The sequence below is a fragment of the Cyanistes caeruleus genome, chromosome 2 (assembly GCF_971803275.1).
Source record: "Cyanistes caeruleus chromosome 2, bCyaCae1.hap1.1, whole genome shotgun sequence".
NCBI lineage: Eukaryota > Metazoa > Chordata > Aves > Passeriformes > Paridae > Cyanistes > Cyanistes caeruleus.
The window spans coordinates 20,348,460-20,360,678 of NC_141702.1; the positions used below are offsets into that span (position 1 = coordinate 20,348,460).

A 12,219-nucleotide genomic window follows, 5' to 3' on the forward strand; every position below is an offset into this window, starting at 1 on the left:
TTGTAAAATCTTACTCCTGCTTGGCAACAGTCAGTTCTGAGCTCACTATTTTCCAGGTGAATTTTGACTGGTTATCTTTTCCTAAGTACATCACTTGACAAATGTCTAAGATGTGTTTCATCTGTCATTTTTGAAAAATCACTCAATCTGGGATTACACTGCACCCAATTCTAGGCTTTAGTGAAGTTGATATCCATGTAGCCATCAGGTAACCTTCTGGTATCACTTCATTCTTCTTACCTGACCATCTACTAACACAAGCCTCCAGCTGTGACCTCTGTTTTGAGAACCGCTGCATTCTCTTCATCTGCTTATCTATTCTGGGGCTTCATTTTTCATATTATGTCTATGTGCTCTCTTTGGAGAGAAGCTTTATCAAAAGCTTGGTGAAAATTCAAGGAAACCACATCAGCTGTAGCATGATCCTTATCGAAGTGTTTCCTAAATCTTCAGATATTCCAAGAAGTATGTATACTTCCTCTTTGCAAACCTTCTGTTGATCTGTCCCATTCAGATCACAGATTATCAAGCATCCACAAATATTATTTTGCATCATAATTTGTGCTGAACTACCTAAAACAAACAACAGGATAACAGGCTTGCAGCTCCCTGAATGATCTAAAAAACCGGCTTTACACTATCTAACCTCAACATCTCTGACAACAAGGCAACTGGAAAAGCAAGCAGTTTTTCATCGTCAGTATTATGGGCAATTTTTTTCCTTAAATTCTTTTAGAAAGTTTAGCTGAATAAAATCTGGTACTCATCATTTTATTTTATAAATTTATTTTGTTGCACCACCATTAAATAATTTCAATTTCATATATCCTTTCAGAAAAGCCAGGAAGAATTGATGCATCATGGGATTCTCCACAGCATTTTTCCCGCAGCTAACATCAATGCAAAGGATTTATTTAACATCTCTAAAACAGGCTTCTCTAAATAGTCATTCTACACCACGATCACTGGCTCAAAAGAGTGGCAGACACATTGCTCCTGGTGCATCAAAAGTAAGACCTATTCAGTCTTAATTCTATGTAACATTTGTTCAAACACTCCTTCGCCTGTCTTTCCACGTTCTTACATTTAAATATGTTTAATACATCATTTGGGTGTGAATTCAGTTTTTTAAAAGACACCTACTTCTTTCTAACAACTTCCTTTACTCTGTTGTCTGGCTCTGCTATCTTTCTCTTGCTTTTTCTCAAGCCTTTCATGACAGGTGGTGGGCGCTGGCCTTGAATATCACATATGGTGTCCTTAAGTAGCTTCCATACCACCTGGTACAACTTCCTTCTCTTAGCTGACCTTTTTTAGGTTCTTTTTAGTAAGTATCTTTATTTTTGTGTAGGGCTCCTTCTTGAATTGTTGTGGACTGTTTGTTTCCTGTAGTTTTTTCGGCATATTGAACCCAATGGTTGCTGTTGTGATGTGCCTCTTGTATCCTCCAAACTCTGTGTAGGATAAAGTCAAGGGTTTCCTTTCCTCTCACAGCTCCACTAACCAATGTCTTGGTTATTTTATTGACTGTGTCTAAAATCTGAAACTTCACAACATCCTGATGAGACACTAAGGGAGAAACTCAAGATCCCATTTTTGCTCTCTCTGCTGCTTTTCTGATCTTTCAGCAGTGAGTGTTCCCAATCCCAACTGGATACATGACGAAACAAGACTCTAAGCTTGATTTGCTTTTTGGTATGTACACTCAGTCCACACATACACTTATCTGAGGCATCCAGGAGATATATGAAACTATTTTAATGCATAAATTATTTTAGCAATAATGTTTTGGGCCTCTTGTCACTTTATATGGAAAACTACACTTGATGAAGCCCCCAATCTTTCTTAAATGGAAGAATTTCTGATACAAATTCTACCATTAAGTACCATTCAGTTACTAAATTTTAAATATAAAAAATATATTTAATATAAATTAATAAATAATATCATTTAAATGTAAACATTTTAAAATAATTTTCAAAATATAAAAGTAATTTTTTGACCTTCTAGTGATCCTTTATTGTTTCAAATTTCAAACTCAGTGTCTTCAGTCATTTTGACATTTTGGGGTGATGTGTAAACAATCAGACTCAGTCAACATTATTTAGAAGCACCATACAGCACTTTCTAAATGGGCTCAATTGTGGTCCCCAAAACCACTAAGGATTATGTTGACTCAGTGAAGAAAACAGAGTAAAATCACAAAGCTGAGCATACTCGCATAGAAGAAAAAAGACATTCAATGACAACTGAATTCAATGCTTTGAAGGTTACTAAATCAGAAAGGCTCAAGAATCATAAGAAGCCACAAAGACTAATGGCTACTAAATAGAGAAATCTTCTTAGTCTTTGGCTAAATAAGATTACATCTCTGTATTAGAACAGATAGCACTACTATGAATAGGAGGAGGAGATTTGTAACATTCATATTAAAAGATGGAAACATTTTAAACACCTGATGTCGCATTTCCATTTCAAGTACTTGTTCTTTTTTTTAATTTTCAGGACACAATAACAAGTTCAGAGTTTTCTTCAAAGCCTTTTTTCCCAGAGATGGTTTCAACCAATGGTTAGTTTAAAGAATCCAAAGCTCTCTCTTTGCTCAGAATAACATCAGAAATTATAAGAAACATTGCAACCTTAAAATCCTGTGCAGCATTTAAAATGTTCTTTCCAAATATACCAGCTAAAATAGCACAAAATGTTTAGATGTTATTAGGAGTATAGGAACACAGACCGGAAAATGAGAAATACTGGCAAAACAGGTTATCTACTGGAAAACAGATATGCAGTTTTCCCCTGTGATAAAACAGCATCTAAGAGCATATCTAAAGTAAAGTACAATCTTTAGCACAGAAAAGCTACATAAAAGTACACATTGGCACAGCAAAATGAAGATACTTAGCAACAACTGCCCAACTTATGTCAGTTATCACCTCAATATTTCAGTTTATATACCTCATCTATTTTTTGCAATATTCTGCAATATTTCTTAACTTTTCACAAAGCATCTAATAAACAATTTTATTTAACCCCATATACAAAAGTGCTGCCACAACTGCAATTTATTACATGGTTCTTCCAGTAAACCCTGTTTCAAAACACTCTGGAAAAGTCTGAAAGAATGCAGAACTTCCATGCGTTTTATTTTAAATTATTTCCTTCATTCATTTACCTTTGGATCTTAAAGTATATCTGAATTAATTTTACTTACACAGTTTCCATGCAGCTTTGTAAAAACAGGGATGTTTTAGGACATGGATTAAGCTCACTTGCATTAATCACTTTCTAAATTAATTGTGTATTTAAGCAGTAAGTAATTTCTTATTGACCAAGTGCTCTATGTTGAACTAATCATACATATACACGTGCAGGCAGATATGCTGGAAAAATGAGCAACACCACAGGGAAAAATCCAGAATAGCTGTGATCTGGTAATTTGTCAGTTTGTAATAGACATGAATCTGGTGCCATAATCTTGCCCAGTAAACAGGTTTATTCTTGACTGCTCTGCCCAGAGCTGCGTAGTCACACTGCTCAAACTTTTTTTCCCAATGTGAACATTCTAAACCAGCCTTTTAAGAGGAAAGCTAGGTTTTATTAGAACAGACACTAGAACATCTGATTTCTTTTCTGGTGGTGGAGAATACTCAAAATGAGGAAAATCGAAACAGAACTATACATAACATAACCTTATCTCCACCTTGCCCACTGCATCCTCGTAAATCAATCCTTTTCTCTTAGGCTTGTTCTCAGGTCAGCACACCAGACAGTTCCAGAGTTGCAGAACAGTGTGCACAGTGCTCTCTGGGTCTCTAGGGAATGTCCCTCTGAAGCCCGGCTTCCCACTGCTCTCAGCAGACTTCTGGTCTCTGCTGTACAGTGTTTATTCCTTGGCTATCATTCCTCTACACCTGTGTGTCCCTCACATTCCATAAAGTTATTCCCTCTCAGTGTGTGTCTCCTCATATCCTAAGGGCTGCATCCAGGTTTCTGTACTAAGCAGATTTTCAAAGAATGAAAAATGACGTACGACATAAACATCTGATTATTCATAATAATAAATTTTAAATAAAAAGAAACCACAATGTCGCTAAAGGACACGAAATGATTCACACAAACACCTCTCAGTGTCAGAACAGAAAAGGGGAAATTTTATTCTCTGACTCCAGTATTTATACATTCTTGATAATGACCAGGAATTGGATAATTAAGTTACCACCTTTCCAAGCACACTGGTAATGTGAAACATCCATCAAAAGAAGTTTCTTAGAAGGAATGTGATAAACAACTTACATTTATAGAACTTTCATGGGAAAGTAACTAAAACTATGAAAACATTATCAGAAGGCTTTAAGTTTCCGGGCGACACCACAAAACGCAGCTGAAAGCATAGACTGCAAAAATAAATGTTTGGGAAGTGACTGAAATAATTTCGTCTTATGTTTTCAACAAGACATCACGTAGTATGCATATTCTACTTTCCTAGGTGTTGAATCCATTGTACATCATCTTTACACTATCAGACCACCTATTTCCAGGCACAGTAGAATATTACCAGGATAATATGGATCCATCTCTATAATTTCCAGGATTTCTTGTGCTGCTCTCCAAAAGTAATGCACTTAAAATGGCAACAGGAGCATAACAACTTGTCTATTCAGCTTAGTAAAGTGTCAAGTTGTTTTTAGTTCCCATTTGAATTGTTGAAAAATTAAGAGCTGCTCTGCATCTCATGGAAGAATAGTACCATCCCTTGAAAATAAGACATTGTTACTCTTCTTCAGCTATAGGACCTGTGAAATAACCCTGCTATGACAAAAGGACATGTGTTCATCTGTCTACACTTGACATTGTATTTCATATGAATTTAAAAATCTGTCATCTGCTTGCAGAATGCAGTTTTTTCCATCACACATTTTACCCCCAATCCACATTAGTGTGATGCAAATATTTTTCATCTTTGCTTGGTGCGCTGCCTATCACCTCTACAAAGCTGGTTTAATTTTTCCTTTCAACATCATAGAACCTTAGACATCAATAGCTGTCAATAACAGACTATCCATAATATGCTATGGATATGCATACATTTTTTTGCCTTTGACACACTTAGATGTTCATCACTAAATGAATCCCTCACTTGCCTTCACGAGCTGGCTGATCTATACTACTATTAATCCATTGCATTAATGGAATGCAAGTAAATTTCCTTGTTGGTGTAAAATCCCATTCCTTTGGGGTAGGAATAAAAAGGTTCTCCCAAAGAGAGCTTATTCCTGCCATGAGCACCTAACTTTAACCATATATACTGACTTTTAGGCAGGATGTTCTTCCTAAATGAAATACTGAGCAGCAGTAAGAAATATGTGAGAAGAGGAATAAATCTGGGTTTAGGAAGTCCCTCTCTAGGCTAAATGATATCACAAAATCACAGAATCCCCTGACTTGGAAGGGATCCATGAAGATCATCAAGTCCAACTATTAAGTGAATGTATATTTCACTTTTTCCCAAAACAGCTAATATATCACAGAAAATTTTATGACACTAGGGTAATATCACTTTTTTATATTCAGAGCCTGATAATATGCATCATGCATAATTTTATTTAAACAAGAAAATGTAAAATAAAAGTTTCTTCATTTCATTTGTATAGGACAAATAAGAGCCTTCTTGTAGGATCCAGGCCCAAGTGCACCTTGTATTACTATATTGTAAGTCAGATACATAAAGATTCTGGATTTAGATGCAAGGAAGGTAGGCCCAAGAGTAATTTTTCAATATCCTTTAAAAATTATTCCTTGAAGCAGTAACAGTTTCCCTAATTTAAATTAATTACTGAACACAAGGTGAAAAAAATAAATCTCATTGTAGATGCAAATGTTCTGCTGGAGTCACAGACTATAGTTTCATTTGGCCTTTTCCACCTTGAGAACACACACATTTTACAGCTGACTAGACAATGCAGGCTGGTTAATCGGGTAACATACATTTAAAGAGATCTGTGTGCTTCTGTAAAATATATATATATATATATATATATATATATATATATTACATGATCGCTACTGTTCCTACCTGTATAAACTCGCCAACTGCTTTTACACTCTACTACTATTACTCTCATGGCTGTATTACACGCTATACATGAAGCACAAATTATTGCATATGTATCAACCTGATTATCTTCTGTGGAATACAGGCCACCAAAATTGCCTCCTTGAAAAGAAATGTTTATGTTTTATAGACTCTTGGATGGCTGTTTACTATATGAAAAAGTGCTTTTCTAAAATCAAAACCAAACCAAACCACACTACCAAAACCAATGCACTATGTTCTATAGAAATCCCAAAAATCAAGGGGTTTATGCCCAGCTCAGCTGTGTTTTGATTTTTTCCAAAGGATATGCAAAATAAATGATGAGAAAGTGGGACATTTTCTTATAAACCAGTGAAGAGCAAAAAGAAAGCAGGACACATCAAAGTCCAAGAAGTCTGTAATAAGGTTACAAGCTACCCGCACATCTTATTAACAAATTCAAGATTCTTAAGGTTTCATGGAATGCTAGGTTTGCAATCACAAGGAATGGTTGTTCAGTTCCACTCCTGATTCCTTCATAAAAGTAATCTTTCACCAAGTGGGATAAGAGGCCATACAGTATATGTTTCTGTCTTCTCAAACAACTGGGAATTTGACTTTGATAGCCAGTTCCTGTGCTCACAGGACTTTTTTCATTCTCAAATAGTAAAGAGTTCACAAAAACCTTGCAGCAGGTTATATGATCAATAAATCTCAGGAATGGCTTTAGGTTCTCTGAAGACGAGGGCTAGAGCACTGATCTCTGTGAAAGCAGGACTGGGACTGGAGGTCCTCTGAATGGAGATAGCAGATGCCTGGCTCTGTGGTGGTGTTGGCTACTCCTCTGTCTGGGCAGCATTAAGGGAGACTACAGCTGGTATTTTATTACTCACTCACCACCCACAAGGAGATGCATGCTAATCAGGATTTCACACAAGATTCACTTATATGCCATTAAATTACACAGTAGCCAGTAGAGAGAACTTCCACTGTACCAACAAGCATGGTGACACAAAAAGTTGGCAGAAGATCATCAGAGAATAGGATGCAAACAGCTCAAAATAATTCAGGGCTTTCCATTTAGTTGGCTTTTAACATAACCATTTCACTGGAAACAAGTTTAAGTGTACAAAATTACTGCCATTAAAAGAAAAGGTAGAAAAAGAGGGAAGTATAAAAACCTTGTAAATACATTTGAACTAACAGATATATAATCACAATGGAAGTTCTTACTGCTTGTAACATAACTGCTAGAGGCACTTCAATTTAACAGAATTTATATATTACTATAAGAACGTACTTAATATAAGAAAAATGCTAGTGTCAGAGTGAAAAGGAAAAGCAATGTAGGTCACTAGAGAACACATTCAAATAATTTAATCATTGTACTTTTACATAGATGTTTTTCTGCATGTGTACAAGTTCTTCTGCCAGAAGAATGTGTCACAATATCTCTAAATTTTTTGCTGAAGTTTTCTATGAAAGTACATATGGTTTTATACTAAACAAAGTGTGAAGATTACTTTCAAATGCTAAGGGTTCTGATTATTAGTTGTACTAATTAGATTATTAGATTATTAGAATGTTGTACACCATTATGATTACTAGATGTATGTCAAACAGAATACTGCAACAGATTTTTTCCTTGGGATTACTGAATTATACATCTAAATTTCATGCAATCAGTAAGCCAATTTATAACTTGAAATTAGAAACACACACACATAAGTAACATATGAAATAAGGAAACACTACATACTTTATTTGATAATCTTTCATTTTTCCTTGATATGTTCTTCTTCCTTTCCAGAGGAAAAAAAAGAATCTCTGTCCAAAGCTGTATAATATTTAGCACTAAAGGCTCCACCCATCAATAGCATATTCAAGATTATGGTACCAACATTTAACTGAGCAGCATTTCAGAACTGCCTATGAGGACTTACTTTACCATGCACCCATATGCCCTAAAAAAATCATGGACAAATGCAGTAAAAGAAACAGTGAAGAGCAGAGAAAAATCAAAAAGGAGGGTATCAGAAAATACGGAGGGGAAGAAGCACTCAAAATTAAACCCGCAAAGCCCAAGAGGTGGAATGGAGTGTACTGGGTTTGCATGGCCAGCTTTTGGTAGCAGAGGGGCTACAAGGGTGTCTTCTGTGCCAGAAGCTTCCTCCATGTCCAGCAGAGACAATGTCAGACAGCTCCAGGATGGACATGTTCCTGGCCAAGGCTGGGCCAATCAGAAATGGTGGTAGCAACTATGAGATAACAGAGTTAAGGAGAATTTAAAAAAAGCTGTAGTCGCAGCTGAAATTGAAGCCAGAAAAGAGCTGGGTGAGAACATGCAAGAGGAACAGCTCTGCACACACCAAGGTCAGTGCAGAAGGAGGGACAGGAGGTGTTCCAGGTGCTGGAGCTGAGATTCCCCCGCAGCCCATGGAGGAGATCCACACTGAAACAGGTGGATGGCTGAGAGGAGACTCTGTGGGAGGCCCGTGCTGGAGCAGGGTCCTGGCAGGGACCTGCAGACCTGTGGAAAGAGGAGTCCACACTGGAGCAGGTTTGCTGGTGGGACTTGAGAGTCCATGGGAGACCCTCACTAGAGCAGCCTGTCCTTGGAGGATTGCACCCTGTACTAGAGGACTGTTACCCATGGGATGGACTCATATTGGAGAAGTTAATGGAGAACTGACTTCTGTGGGGGGAACCCCATGACGGAGCAGACTCCTCTCCCTGAGCAGCAGGAGAAACATGTGATGAACTGACCATAATCTCCACTAACCATGTCCCTTTTCCTGTCTGGGGAGGAGGCAGAGTTGAGAAGGAGGGAGAGGTGGGGGAAGGTGTTTTAAAGCCTGTTTTTACTTCCCATTATCCTGCTCTGATTTTTCTTTATTAATTAACTCAAATAATAGCATCAGATTTTTGAGGATGTTTTTCCTGTGACAGTATCTGAGTGGCCTCTCCTTGTACTTACCTCAAACTATGAACTCTTTGTTGTATTATCTCTCCCCTGTCCAGGTGCAGAGGGGAGTGAGAGACTTTGGTGGGTGCATGCAATCCAGCCAGCGTCAATCCACTACATGGAGGTAAATGCATGACTTTCACTAGCAAGTGCTACAAAGGAGAAGGATACCAAGAAGGTTTGGCATTTTTTCTCAGGAGGAGAAAAGCTGGTATAAAAAGACAAAATTAAATATATATCTTGAGAGGGAAGTGGAAGATCTCTATCACTGGTTTATTACTTTAAGTCTTCCCACTTATCCTAAGGCTATGTATTTTTATTTCTTAAAGACTGTAACAAATTAGTATTTCTCTCCTCTGCAGTGTTCACCTATATACTAAATAAAGTACTGAACAAAGAATCAATCAATTCTTTTCTCTGGCAGAAGAACAAGAAGGATAGACATTATGTTCTTTTCAGTAAAAATGCCATTGTTCAGCTAAGGTATTTAAATGTTGTGTAAAAACTACCGTAATATTCACTCCCCTTTCTGGGCTCACATAAAAGAGACAGGCTCCTCCAAACAGAAAATTTGATCCCAGACAGATTTTATTATCATCACTTACTGTAATATCACTAGGTGCCTCTCTCTTCTAATTATTCAAGCAGTTTAGTAGAGTATTCTCATATGCTTCAGTGAAGTGGTGGGAAAAAAATCAGATCCATGCACAAATGTGCTGTACTGCAGCAATTCAGGATATGAAGTGTTATAGACCTGCAGAGCAGCCCTGGAGCCTGCAGCAGTTGCTGCCTCTCTGTGTTGATCTATCAGCACTGGCTCAATATCAACTACATTATTATATGCAGGTTTTTGTTCATGTCTTTATGTTTGGGCTTCCACAGCAGAATCTTTACTATTTTATATGCCTTGTGATATGACAAGTGCCTAGATCTGAGCATTCAATAAAGTCAGATTTTCTGCGGAATGACTCTTAATAAAAGTTCATATTTAATTCTGCCTCCTTGTCTAAAAGTTAATGGAGAACTGATCTGAATTTGTCAGTTACAAACTAAGGTTATTAATACACTGAATGAAGGCTGGAGAAGAATATGTGCCGTACTTTAGCACTAAGAAATCCGTAAGATGTCTTCACTGTATTTGCTGCTTCCTCTGGAAAGCTAGTTAAGTAACTAAATATACACTTCCTGTATTTATTAATAGCCACTTTCCATAAAGCTTTACAGCAAATTGGATTCTTATCAATTTAATGTCGCACGCCTTTGTAGTTTTTGAAAATTTATCTTACGTGCTGTTTCATAATGGGAATAACAGAGCATTCCATATGTGAGAAGACATGCAGTAGACAGTATCAACTTTTAACTTCTCATCTTCAGACAGTGACCGAAAAATAGAATAGAGCTCTTTATCTGTCCAGACTGACAAAAGATGTGTCCATTTCTAAGTACTCAAGAAATGCTGATATACTACTCAAACAGAAGGCATACCTAAATGTAAAGATTGGAATGGTTTGTGGACACACTGCAAACTTAAGCCATCCAGGTAAGTGTTTAAGTTGAATTTAAGACAGAAGCATGAAAGGAAGTAAGCTCATTGTGCATTGGAGATGCATCTTTTTTATTAAATGCATGTTAAGCTTTCCTTAACGTGTGACAACCATTATACTTCCATTATATTTCAGATTTTTGCATCTAGCTAACCTACTATCCAAGCTATCAAAACAAATGTTTTATCTAATATCTGTCATCGTGATAGTGCAATGGCTATCTGCCAGTGAAAAGAAAATTAACAAAATAAATTCAATTTTGTGGTTAGCTGTGCAAGGATGCTGATATCCAGTTCAGTGTTATACTCACACGGTGGACCTGTTCCAAGACCACCAAGAATTTGTTTCTAGCAGTCAGGACTTCAGGTCATGAGGCATTTCTCATCCTGTTCTACACACCTTAAAGTTGGACTTACCAGAAAACTAGCTTATGTTGCATTCTCTCAATGTTCCTAACATTTATGAATTCAGCTTTTAAATATTCTTTTTTTAAAAAAGCAATTTAAGAAACCTTTCATGTTCATTCAATTAGATTGGTGAAAACTGGTATCATCATCCCAACAAAGCAAAAGTAGTTGCATAAAACTGTTTCTGCATTCTCACCTACTCTCTCCACAGCAAGATGCAGAGAGTTAGATGGGTGAGATATAAGTAAGTCCTTTCCAAATATCATCTATGCACCCAGAAACAAAGAGCTTTGAGAAAGTAAGGTCACCCAGTTCTTATGGAATAGTACAGAAACAGGCAGAACAGGTATGACTTCACACAAAACCACCTGTCATTAGACCAGCTACACCAAGACCAGAGGCTCAAGGCTATTGCTTAAAGTATTTGCATCAAGAAAAGAAGTCAAATGTCAGATGCTGGCAGTGTCTCACAGGTCAGTGAAGGCCTGTTCCCCATGTTCCCCACTACACCCCTACACAGATCAACGCTCAGCTAACTGCAAACCAGCAGACCCAGTAATGTGAGTACTGGTTATTCCAGTGTGTAGTACAGTAATGAGCTGTACTGGTTATTCCAGCCCAGAGGATGTGCACACTCAGATGTCAGGAGAGGAGTCTGTGAGATGCAGCACTATCAGCTGGATAGAGTCAGAGGTGCAACTGCTGGAAGGGATTTGCTTTCTGTCAGGAGAGATTGCCCATTGGCCCTAATGTTTCCCCCGCACCTGTGCACAGCCAATGCAGCTGGGAAATGGAACCACTGGTACAGACAGGCAGCAGCTTTGTTCAATCGTAAGCTATTCAAAGCAACTGGGGTTCCTTGGAATGCACTTCAGATTGCCTGCACTGCATTTTGGCTAGATTACAGCAATAGATTTGTGTACACTAGTATTTCTGTCTTTTGCTATAGCAATATCCATTTTCTTCGGCCCTACACATTGCTGGAAAGAGAGTAAGGATGATGCATGGCATGGGCAACACACAGCCTGTAATACTGAACAATCCTAAGCCTACAGTGAAGGCAGGAGCATCCTTTTTTGCCAACAGTTTACAATACAGAAGGCTCTGGTGAAGAATGCCCTGTTAGTGATTTGAACTCTACTTATGAGCCAATTTTTGCTTGCAGGGATAAAATGGAACGAAAATAGAATGAAACTAACAAAATTATTTAGCAAAGCTACTGTGAAT

General features: G+C 37.5%; 1 protein-coding gene and 1 long non-coding RNA gene across 5 annotated transcripts in view; both read right to left on the reverse strand.

Moving 5' to 3' along the window:
* Positions 1–12,219, reverse strand: part of ERICH1 (glutamate rich 1) — a 66,823-nt gene that overhangs the window by 14,982 nt on the left and 39,622 nt on the right. The gene's annotated exons all lie outside the window — the stretch shown is intronic.
* Positions 5,882–9,193, reverse strand: LOC147654656 (uncharacterized). Its single transcript, XR_015282814.1, has 2 exons — positions 9,054–9,193; positions 5,882–8,606 (listed from the first exon to the last, which is right to left on the reverse strand). It is a non-coding gene; the product is annotated as an uncharacterized LOC147654656 (long non-coding RNA).